The sequence below is a fragment of the Eucyclogobius newberryi genome, unplaced genomic scaffold, assembly GCF_026437365.1.
Source record: "Eucyclogobius newberryi isolate DKJ021-1_F unplaced genomic scaffold, fEucNew1.0.hap1 SCAF_12, whole genome shotgun sequence".
NCBI lineage: Eukaryota > Metazoa > Chordata > Actinopteri > Gobiiformes > Gobiidae > Eucyclogobius > Eucyclogobius newberryi.
The window spans coordinates 454181-465352 of NW_027315746.1; positions in this window are offsets into that span (position 1 = coordinate 454181).

The following is an 11172-nucleotide window of genomic DNA, read 5'->3' on the forward strand; positions in this document are numbered from 1 at the left end:
AACTGAGGCCTTAGTCACATGGGTTGGGAGCTTCACATGCCAGTCCTTATGGCCAGGATGTCGGCCCGGCAGCATGATGGAATGAACTTCTGCATAGTTTTGGATCAACTCCACAACGGTGTGGATGACTTCATGGCTGATGAACCTGGCTGTGTGCGGCTGTGGCTGTGCACGCTTCTTCCTCAACCGTGGTCTCGCTCCATTTTCCTCATGGTGTTTGATTATGTCAGTCAGGGCGTCTTTACCAATTCTGAAAAGGGGAAAAAAATAAGGATTATGGTTAACAGTAATATGGGAATAACACGCTTCACAGATAACAGTTCATATTGGCGGCGCACAAACAAACACACAAGACCTAATTTAGACCTGGTTTAGACCTGGTTTAGACCTGGTTTAGTCCTGGTTTAGACCTAATTTAGACCTGGTTTAGTCCTGGTTTAGACCTGGTTTAGTCCTGGTTTAGACCTGGTTTAGTCCTTGTTCAGTCCTGGTTTAGTCCTGGTTTAGACCTGGTTTAGTCCTGGTTTAGTCCTGGTTTAAACCTGGTTTTGACCTGGTTTAGTCCTAGTTTAGTCCTGGTTTTGACCTGGTTTAGTCCTGGTTTAGTCCTGGTTTAGTCCTGGTTTATTTAGATTAAGACATGTGACATTTGATTTGATAAGATAAGATAAGATAAGATAATATATTCCTTTATTGTCCACACATGGAGAAATGTCATTGTTGCAACGCAGGTTGATACAGAGGAAAAGGACAGATAACTTATAGGAAGTTTAAAAAACACTCTTAATAGAAGAACTCTTATAAACAAAACTCCTATAGACAGAACCTCTCATACAGTATCTATTATTGCTATTCTGCATTTGCACTTTATTGTACATTTAATAAAGTGAAGTTAAGTAAATTCAGAAGTCTCTTATGATGACAACAAGAACAAAGCTGTTTACGTCGCCCGGATCGGCGTCACCGGGGCCCCATCCTGGAGCCAGGCCTGGGATGGGTGCTCGATGGCGAGCGCCTGGTGGCCAGGTCTTACCCCACGGGGCCCGGCCGGGCACAGCCCGAAAGAGCGACGTGGGGCCGCCCTCCCGTGGGCCCACCACCCGCAGGAGGATCCATAAAGATATTCCTTTATTGTCCCACATGGGGAAATTTCATTGGTGCAACGCAAAATAAGGGGCCGGTGCAAAGAGATCTGGGCGGCAGTTGACGGCAGGGGCCTCGGCGACCAGATCTCCAGACACAGAGACTAACTCTGGGGACATGGAATGTCACCTCGCTGGGGGGGAAAGAGCCTGAACTTGTGCGGGAGGTTGAGCGATACCGACTAGATATAGTCGTCCTCACCTCCACGCACAGTTTGGGCTCTGGAACCATCTCCTCGAGAGGGGCTGGACGCTCCACTTCTCTGGTGTTGCCCGCGGGGAGAGGCGGGGCTGGTGTGGGCGGGGCTGGTGTGGGCTTATAGCCCCTCAGCTCAGCCGCAACGTGTTGGAGTTCACCCCGGTGAACAAGAGGGTCGCGTCCCTCCGCCTTCGGGTGGGGGACAGGTCTCTCACTGTTGTGGCGGCCTACGGGCCGAACAGCAGTGCAGAGTACCCGGCCTTCTTGGAGTCCTTGGGAGGAGTACTGGACAGTGCACCAACCGGGGACTCCGTTGTTCTACTGGGGGACTTCAACGCCCACGTGGGCAATGACAGTGACACCTGGAGAGGGGTGATCGGGAAGAACGGCTTCCCCGATCTGAACCCGAGCGGTGTTCAGTTATTGGACTTCTGTGTTGGCCACAGATTGTCCATAACGAACACCATGTTCAAGCACAAGGGTGTCCATCAGTGCACATGGCACCAGGACACCCTAGGCCGGAGGTCAATGATCAACTTTGTTGTCGTGTCATCTGACCTCCGGCCGCGTGTCTTGGACACTCGGGTGAAGAGAGGGGCAGAGTTTCAACCGATCACCACCTGGTGGTGAGTTGGATCCGCTGGCGGAGGAGGAAGCCGGACAGACTTGGCAGACCCAAGCGCATTGTGAGGGTCTGTTGGGAACGTCTTGTGGAGCCCTCTGTCAGTAGGGTATTCAACTTAACCTCCGGGAGAGCTTCTCCCATGTCCCGGGGGAGGTTGGGGACCTTGAGTCCGAGTGGACCATGTTCTCCGCCTCCATTGTTGATGCGGCTGCTCGGAGCTGTGGTCACAAGGTCTCCGGTGCCTGTCGCGGCGGCAACCCCCAAACCCGGTGGTGGACACCAGAAGTAAGGGATGCCGTCAGACTGAAGAAGGAGGCCTATCAGGCCACTCTGGCTTGTGGGTCTCCGGAGGTCATCGACAGGTATCGGCAGGCCAGGTGAGCCGCGGCTCGTGCTGTCGCAGAGGCAAAAACCTGGGCCTGGGAGGAGTTCGGGGAGGCCATGGAGGAGGACTATCGGTCGGCACCAAAGAAATTCTGGCAAACCGTCCGGCGCCTCAGGAAGGGGAAGCAGTGCCTCACCAACACCGTTTACAGTGCAGGTGGAGGCCTGCTGACCTCGACTGGGGATGTCGTCGGACGGTGGAAGGAATACTTTGAGGATCTCCTTAATCCCTCAGTCACGTCTTCCGAAGAGGAAGTAGAGACGGTACAGTACGGGGACTCAAAGGCTGGCTCATCCATCACCCAAGCTGAAGTCACTGAGGTTGTTCGCAAACTCCTCGGTGGCTCCGGGGGTGGATCAGATCCGCCCTGAGTACCTAAAGTATCTGGATGTTGTAGGACTTGGTTGACACGTCTCTGCAACATCGCGTGGCGGTCGGGGACCGTGCCTCTGGACTCCTCAGCCTCCCGGGTAAGGTCTATTCCAAGTACTGGAGAGGAGAATCCGACCGATAGTCGAACCTGGGATTCAGGAGGAGCAGAGTGGTTTTTGTCCTGGTCGTGGAACACTGGACCAGCTCTATACCCTCCATCGGGTGCTCGAGGGCTCATGGGAGTTTGCCCAACCAGTCCACATGTGCTTTGTGGATCTGGAGAAGGCTTTCGACCGTGTCCCTCGGGTGTCCTTTGGGGGGTGCTCCAGGAGTACGGGGTCCGGGGCCCTTTGCTCAGGGCTGTCCGGTCCCTGTATGACCGGAGCAGGAGCTGTGTTCGCATTGCCGGCAGTAAGTCAGACCTGTTCCCAGTGCATGTTGGACTCCTCATGGCTGCCCTTTGTCACCGGTTCTGTTCATAATTTTTATGGACAGAATTTCTAGGCGCAGTCAGGGGTCGGAGGGTGTGGTCAGGGGTCGGAGAGTGTCCGGTTTGGGGACCACAGGATTCCATCTCTGCTGTTTGCAGACAATGTTGTCCTGATGGCTCCATCAAATCCGGACCTGCAACATGCACTGGGACGGTTTGCAGCAGGATGAGAATCAGCGCCTCCAAATCCGAGGCCATGGTTCTCGACCGGAAAAAGGTGGCTTGCCCTCTCCAGCTGAGGTGGCTCGGGCATATGTTCCGGATGCCTCCTGGGCGCCTCCCTCAGGAGGTGTTTCAGGCATGTCCCACCGGGAAGAGTCCCCGGGGAAGACCCAGGACACGCTGGAGAGACTATGTCTCTCGGCTGGCCTGGGAACGCCTCGGGATCCCTCCGGAGGAGTTGGAGGAAGTGTCTGGGGAGAGGAAGTCTGGGAGTCCCTGCTCAGACTGCTGCCCCCGCGACCCGGCCCCGGATAAGCGGCAGAAAATGGATGAATGGATGGATGCATTTGCACTTTATTGTACATTTAATAAAGTGAAGTTAAGTAAATTATGTGTAATAAATAGTACCTGCTGTGCAAAGTCGAAGCTGTAATGCAATGGACTTCTGCATAGTTTTTGATAAACTCCAGCTGTGAGCGCCAATTCTGAAAAGTGAAACAAAGAAGTTTGGAACGAGCTAAAGCGGCTAACGCGAGCTACAGTAAAAAACAGTAAAAAACACGAAGATACAGACATTATACCGTCCCAAAACAGCTAGTTTCAAGAGACAACGTGATGTTAATTATTCAGAAAGTGGCCACATTAAATTCAAGCCCGTATTTATAACATAGAGTGCACTGAAGCAGCATGTTAGCTTAGCATTGCTCTGTCTCTGCTCCGGTGCCCGAGGCAAAAGTGACGAGGTTAAAGTGACATCATGAAACCACCTTAAAACACAGCGTTGAAGCAAAACTTTAGAGTAAAAGTACCTCAGTTCCGTTGCAATTTAGTTTAGGGAATCGTACGCTCTGGAGACAGTCTGGAGAAATTAATAATGTCTCTGAGAGGAGTCCATGAGAGGAGTACAAGGAGAGCACGCAGCTGTAGCCATGTGGTTCGCAGCTGATTGGTGGAAAAAGATCAACATGTGCTGGCTAGAAAGAGGTGACGCCCCCAGGAGCGCTGGAAAAAGACCCGAAAACTACCCATTTTTAACAGCTTAATGTATACGTTTAAGACAACCAATAGTGTTATCTGAAGCACACAGGGGCTCATTCATAACTTCAACTAGCACATTCTGCAAAAAAACGAAAATCACACATTTGAAAAAAAAACAATTTTTTTGGCTTTATCCGTTTGGTCCTGGCCGACTTGTGGCGGCTTTTCCCGTGGCGAGTCACATATGTGAGTTTAGCCAGGACCCTTCTGTCCCCCACCTCCTGCACCAAGTCCAGAGCACAGCCAAGGACGGAGCTGGACTTCTTGATGGTGTTGAGATAATGATATTGTTTGTGGAACTTTTGTAATGTAAATGTAATGTCATCAATTTAGAACAGCCACCACAGGAACCAAAAGAACCGGGAAGAGCCAAGACTCTGGGAGATCAAAGGTCAAGCGAGGCCTCCTCTGTGATGCTGCTGCTCCAGCAGGCTACACCTACAGGAGCTGATGCACCACAGAGTCAGAGAAGGTCTGTCAGGAGTGGCCCTGTCACTCCAAAAGACCTGAGTCTCCTCAGGAGGTGGAGCCGACTCTGGCTCTTCCTGTACAGTCTGTGTTATGAGTCCAGTCCAGTTTGTGGTTCAGATGAACACCAGGTCCTTGTATGAGTCACTCTCTCAATGTCCCGTCCCTGGATGTTCACTGGTGAGGGGGGCGTGGCCTGTCCCGTCCCTGGATGTTCACTGGTGAGGGGGGCGTGGCCTGTCCCGTCCCTGGATGTTCACTGGTGAGGGGGGCGTGGCCTCTGTGGAAGTCCACCACCATCTCCTTGGTCTTCCCCGCGTTGATGAGGAGGTGGTTCCACAAAGTCCTGCTCCAGTCCTCTGTCCTCCACATCATCGTCGTCTGTGATGAGTCCGATGATGGCAGAGTGGTCAGAGAACTTCTGCAGGACACAGCTGTCCGTGTCGTGTCTGAGGTCTGCAGTTTAGAGGGTGAAGAGAAAGGGCGCGAGGACGGTGCCCTGGGGCGCCCCCACACTGCAGGTCCACCACACTGCAGGTCCTCCACACTGCAGGTCCTCCACACTGCAGGTCCGACACTGGAACCAGAAGCAACATTTGAGCGGTGAGAAGACTGCAGCAGCTTCTACCACAGGAGGAGACTGTGGAGCAGTCTCAGGAAGTGCAGCAAGAGTCAGTCTGCTCCAGTGTCTCCCTCTAGTGGACGTGTGGAGTACTGCTGTTTTCTCTCTCAGGTTTTTGTTCAGAGTTTAGGTGTTTCCTGTCACTGTGGGCCTCAGAGCACAGTAGTACACAGCAGAGTCTCTCACTGCAGCAGACGACAGGAGCAGAGACACGTTTTTATGTCTCACTTCAAACTTTAGTCCTTTCATATTATTCTTTGTAAGTCCTTTTCCTGTATGTGAAAGAAGGAATTGTGGAGGTTTTCCAGGATATTGTCGATACCAGAAGAAATAATCGTCGTACTTTGGTTCTTTGTGATAAGAGTATTCCAGAGAGACAGAGGAGCCTTCTGAAGAGCAGACCTCAGGCTTTAGAACACTGAGCTCCTCACATCTGACTCCTACATGAAAACAAATGAATGTAGAAGTTAGGAACATATTTCCTGCTGCTTCTTGCTCTGTGCTTCAGTAAGTGTTGAGTGGATGTAATAAAGTGTGAACATAGGTTTCAATAAGACTTACCACTCAACAAAAGCAGGAGCAGTGCTGCCATTAAAGGAAACATGTGTCCAAAACACAGCTGAGTGATCCTCATGAGAACTTTCTGAAGTCTGCTTAGTTTCTCACACTGACACTTGGCTTTGCTGCGTCTGGGTTTAGTCTGAAGCTTCACAGAGAGTGTCGCCCTCTAGTGGAGCTACTGCAGTATTGTCTTTGCTCCAGAGGTTTTTGTTCAGAGTTTTGGTGTTTCCTGTCACTGTGGGCCTCAGAGCACAGTAGTACACAGCAGAGTCTCTCACATCCACATCCTGGATCTTCAGAGAGAAATTGGTCTCATTCAGCTCAGCATCAAACTTGGGTTTGTTAAACTCTGGAGATTTTACTACGGTTCCACTATATATTTTCATCATGTATTCTGGAGCTCCTTTTCCTTCTTGTTTGTACCAGAACAAATACGGGAATTTGTCTAAAGTTTGAAAAGTACAGAGTATAGTAGCTGAGCGTCCCTGAGTGGCAGAGGCGTCTCCTGCTGGCTGGGTCACTGTGTCTTCTCCTTTACACTCTGGGGAAGAACACAGGAGCACAACCAGAGCTGAGAGCAGTGTACACAGGGCAGACTCCATCTTAAAAGCTCAAATCCTCTCAAGTGTCTGTGTCTGCTCCTCTCTTACAGTCTGGCTCCTCCCTCAGGTCTCTGTGGTGGTGACACTGATGCAGTTGGAGGTCTGTAAATACATCAGATCAGACACAATGTGTTTCTCCTTCAGTTTATGGACTGGAGTGTTCATCTGCAGCTCCTTTGAGTCCAGAGAGTTTGAACTAGAACAGGAGGCAGAGTCTTTATCTTCAGCCTCCTCTGTTACTGCTCTGCTCTGGAGAGAAGTCCACACATTTCACTGAGACATTTCATCAAACTGAAAATATTGTAACTCATAATGTGAGAATAAACCTTTCTCTTAGTAAAGATTTGAGTCTCTCAACACTGAGAAAGAAGAGAAGAGGGCCAAGGACTGACCCCTGAGGACCAACAGCAAACTGCAACACATAAGATAAGATAAGATAAGATAACCTTTATTTGTCCTACGTTGGGAAAATTCCAGTGATGCAACACAGATTAGGCACAGACGTATAATAATAAAAAACAAAAAAAAGATAACTTAGAAATAAACTATTATAATCTTAATAATAATATCACTCTTATTTACAGCTGTTATATGGACAGAAAATATTGCACCAGGATGTTTGACATTATGTAAGTATTGCACATGATTATTTTAGAATTTCACATGATTATTTTAGAATTTCACATGATTATTTCAGTATTGCACATGACAGTATTGCACATGATTTAATTTATTTTCAATTCAATTTATTTTTGTAACGCCCAAAATCACAACAGTTGCCTCTGAGGGCCACAGTAAAAAAATTAGCAATGTCTGTGGTGGCGGGAGACGATGTTGCAGAGTCCTCTGTCTGTCAAATTATGATTAGGCTGAGCAAAATAATATGTCTGTTTGTCGTAACCCGACCGACCCGGTTTGAAACTCGCCGACTGAAAAAAAATATCACCATTTTGTTGAAAAAACATCAAAATCTTTTATTTTTCAATTATTTCGCCGACTCACCGACCGTTCTTTCCTAAATCACCATGTTGAATATTTTTATCACATTGATCTATCTTTCATCTCAAAGGACGGAAGACGCACTGCGCAACACATGTGCATCTTCATAGTCAGCTCTCCACATGCTTCTGTAACGAAACAGAACGTACAGAAGTGTCGGTATATTGCCTTTTACAGGATGGTTTGTCTCTGTTGGCGCCACTGAAGTGTCCATAGGACATGTGTTTCTCTATCACGGTGTGAAATTTGACTTACGCAATGCATTCTGGGATTGAAACACACCCAGCAGCGTCATCACAACACACATGGTGGGGCCCGTGTCCCCCGCATGTTCCCCCTGCTCGCCTTTGCTACCAAAATAAAGGATAGCGACTTACAAAAAGTCGATTTAAATATCTTAAAATCGTGAGATTTAGTCTCATGCTCGGGTTGAAAGAGACATTTTCCGTCATTGAATGTTGAAGCCTGACCCCTGGACTGTTGAAGCCTGACCCCTGGACTGTTGAAGCCTGACCCCTGGACTGTTGAAGCCTGACTCCTGGACTGTTGAAGCCTGACCCCTGGACTGTTGAAGCCTGACTCCTGGACTGTTGAAGCCTGACCCCTGGACTGTTGAAGCCTGACCGCTGGACTGTTGAAGCCTGACCCCTGGAGGTCGCTCCGAGTCAAAAAATTGCAAAATTTGGATCTTTTTTTTTTGCCTTCAAAGTAAAAAAAATAAGAATTTGCCTACCGACCGACCCACTTGAAAAATGTTGGCTCGGGTTACAGCAAACAGACAATTTATTTGGGGCAGACTTATGACAGTATTATACATGATTGTGACAGTATTGCACATGATTATGACATTATTGCACATGTGTATGTCAGTATTGCACATGATTATGACAGTATTGCACAATTGCACATGGGTATGTCAGTATTGGACATGAGTATGTCTGTATTGCACATGGGTATGACAGTGTTTGTTGTAGAGTCTGACAGCAGCAGAAGGACAGACTGTAAAACGTCTCTTTCACACAGCGAGGGTGGATCAGTCACTGAAGCTGCTCTCCAGAGTGGACAGAGTGTCCTACAGGGGACAGAGTGTCCTGCAGGGGACAGAGTGTCCTGCAGGGGCCGACACTCATGGTCCAGCATAGATGTGTGTTTAGACATGACCCTTCTGTCCCCCACCTCCTGCACCGAGTCCAGAGGACAGCCCAGGACTGAGCTTTGTCCAGCTTCTTCCTCTCCCTCTGTGATGACCACACCTACAGGAGCTGATGCACCACAGAGGAGGAGAAGGTCTTCAGGAGTTGCCCTGTCAGGAGTGGCCCTGTCAGGAGCGGCCCTGTCAGGAGCGGCCCTGTCAGGAGCGGCCCTGTCACTCCAAAAGACCTGAGTCTCCTCAGGAGGTAGAGCCGACTCTGGCTCTTCCTGTACAGTCTGTGTTATGAGTCCAGTCCAGTTTGTGGTTCAGATGAACACCAGGTCCTTGTATGAGTCACTCTCTCAATGTCCCGTCCCTGGATGTTCACTGGTGAGGGGGGCGTGGCCTGTCCCGTCCCTGGATGTTCACTGGTGAGGGGGGCGTGGCCTCTGTGGAAGTCCACCACCATCTCCTTGGTCTTCCCCGCGTTGATGAGGAGGTGGTTCCACAAAGTCCTGCTCCAGTCCTCTGTCCTCCACATCGTCGTCTGTGATGAGTCCGATGATGGCAGAGTGGTCAGAGAACTTCTGCAGGACACAGCTGTTCATGTCATGTCTGAGGTCTGCAGTTTAGAGGGTGAAGAAAAAGGGCGCGAGGATGGTGCCCTGGGGCGCCCCCACACTGCAGGTCCCCCACACTGCAGGTCCCAAACACTGGAACCAGAAGCAACATTTGAGCGGTGAGAAGACTGCAGCAGCTTCTACCACAGGAGGAGACTGTGGAGCAGTCTCAGGAAGTGCAGCAAGAGTCAGTCTGCTCCAGTGTCTCCCTCTAGTGGACGTGCGGAGTACTGCTGTTTTCTCTCAGGTTTTTGTTCAGAGTTTTGGTGTTTCCTGTCACTGTGGGCCTCAGAGCACAGTAGTACACAGCAGAGTCTCTCACATCCACATCCTGGATCTTCAGAGAGAAAGAGTTCTTCTCAGCCTCAACTTCAAATCTCTTTTCATTGAATTCTGAAGGTTTTGTTGTCAAAATCCACTCTGATCCTGCTCTACTTTTCTTCAACATGTATTCTGGAGCTCCTCGTCCTTCTTGTTTGTACCAAAACAGTCTTGGATTTGTGGAACCCACATCAAACTCACAGAGTATAGTAGCTGAGCGTCCCTGAGTGGCAGAGGCGTCTCCTGCTGGCTGGGTCACTGTGTCTTCTCCTTTACACTCTGGGGAAGAACACAGGAGCACAACCAGAGCTGAGAGCAGTGTACACAGGGCAGACTCCATCTTAAAAGCTCAAATCCTCTCAAGTGTCTGTGTCTGCTCCTCTCTTACAGTCTGGCTCCTCCCTCAGGTCTCTGTGGTGGTGACACTGATGCAGTTGGAGGTCTGTAAATACATCAGATCAGACACAATGTGTTTCTCCTTCAGTTTATGGACTGGAGTGTTCATCTGCAGCTCCTTTGAGTCCAGAGAGTTTGAACTAGAACAGGAGGCAGAGTCTTTATCTTCAGCCTCCTCTGTTACTGCTCTGTTCTGGAGAGAAGTCCACACATTTCACTGTAACATTTACCTGAGACATTTCATCAAACTGAAAATATTCTAACTCATAATGTGAGAATAAACCTTTCTCTTAGTAAAGATTTGAGTCTCTCAACACTGAGAAAGAACAGAAGAGGGCCAAGGACTGACCCCTGAGGACCGACAGCAAACTGTAACAAATAATATAAGATAAGATAACCTTTTTTAGTCCCACACGGGGGAAATTCCAGTGATGCAACACAGATTAGGCACAGACGTATAATAATAAAAAAACATAACTTAGAAATAAACTCTTATAATCTTAATAATAATAACACTCTTATTTACAGCTGTTATATGGACAGAAAATATTGCACCAGGATGATTGACATTATGTCACAGTATTGCACATGGGTATGACAGTATTGCACATGAGTATAATAATATTATGATTATGACAATATTGCACATGAGTATAATAGTATTGCACATGAGTATAATAGTATTGCACATGAGTATAATAGTATTGTACATGATTATGACAGTATTGCACATGAGTATAACAGTATTGCACATGGGTATGTCAGTATTGCACATGGGTATGACAGTATTGCACATGGGTATGACAGTATTGCACATGAGTATAACAGTATTGCACATGGGTATGTCAGTATTGCACATGGGTATGACAGTATTGCACATGGGTATGACAGTATTGCACATGAGTATAATAGTATTGCACATGGTTATGACAGTATTGCACATGGTTATGACAGTATTGCACATGAGTATAATAATATTATGATTATGACAATATTGCACATGAGTATAATAGTATTGCACATGAGTATAATAGTATT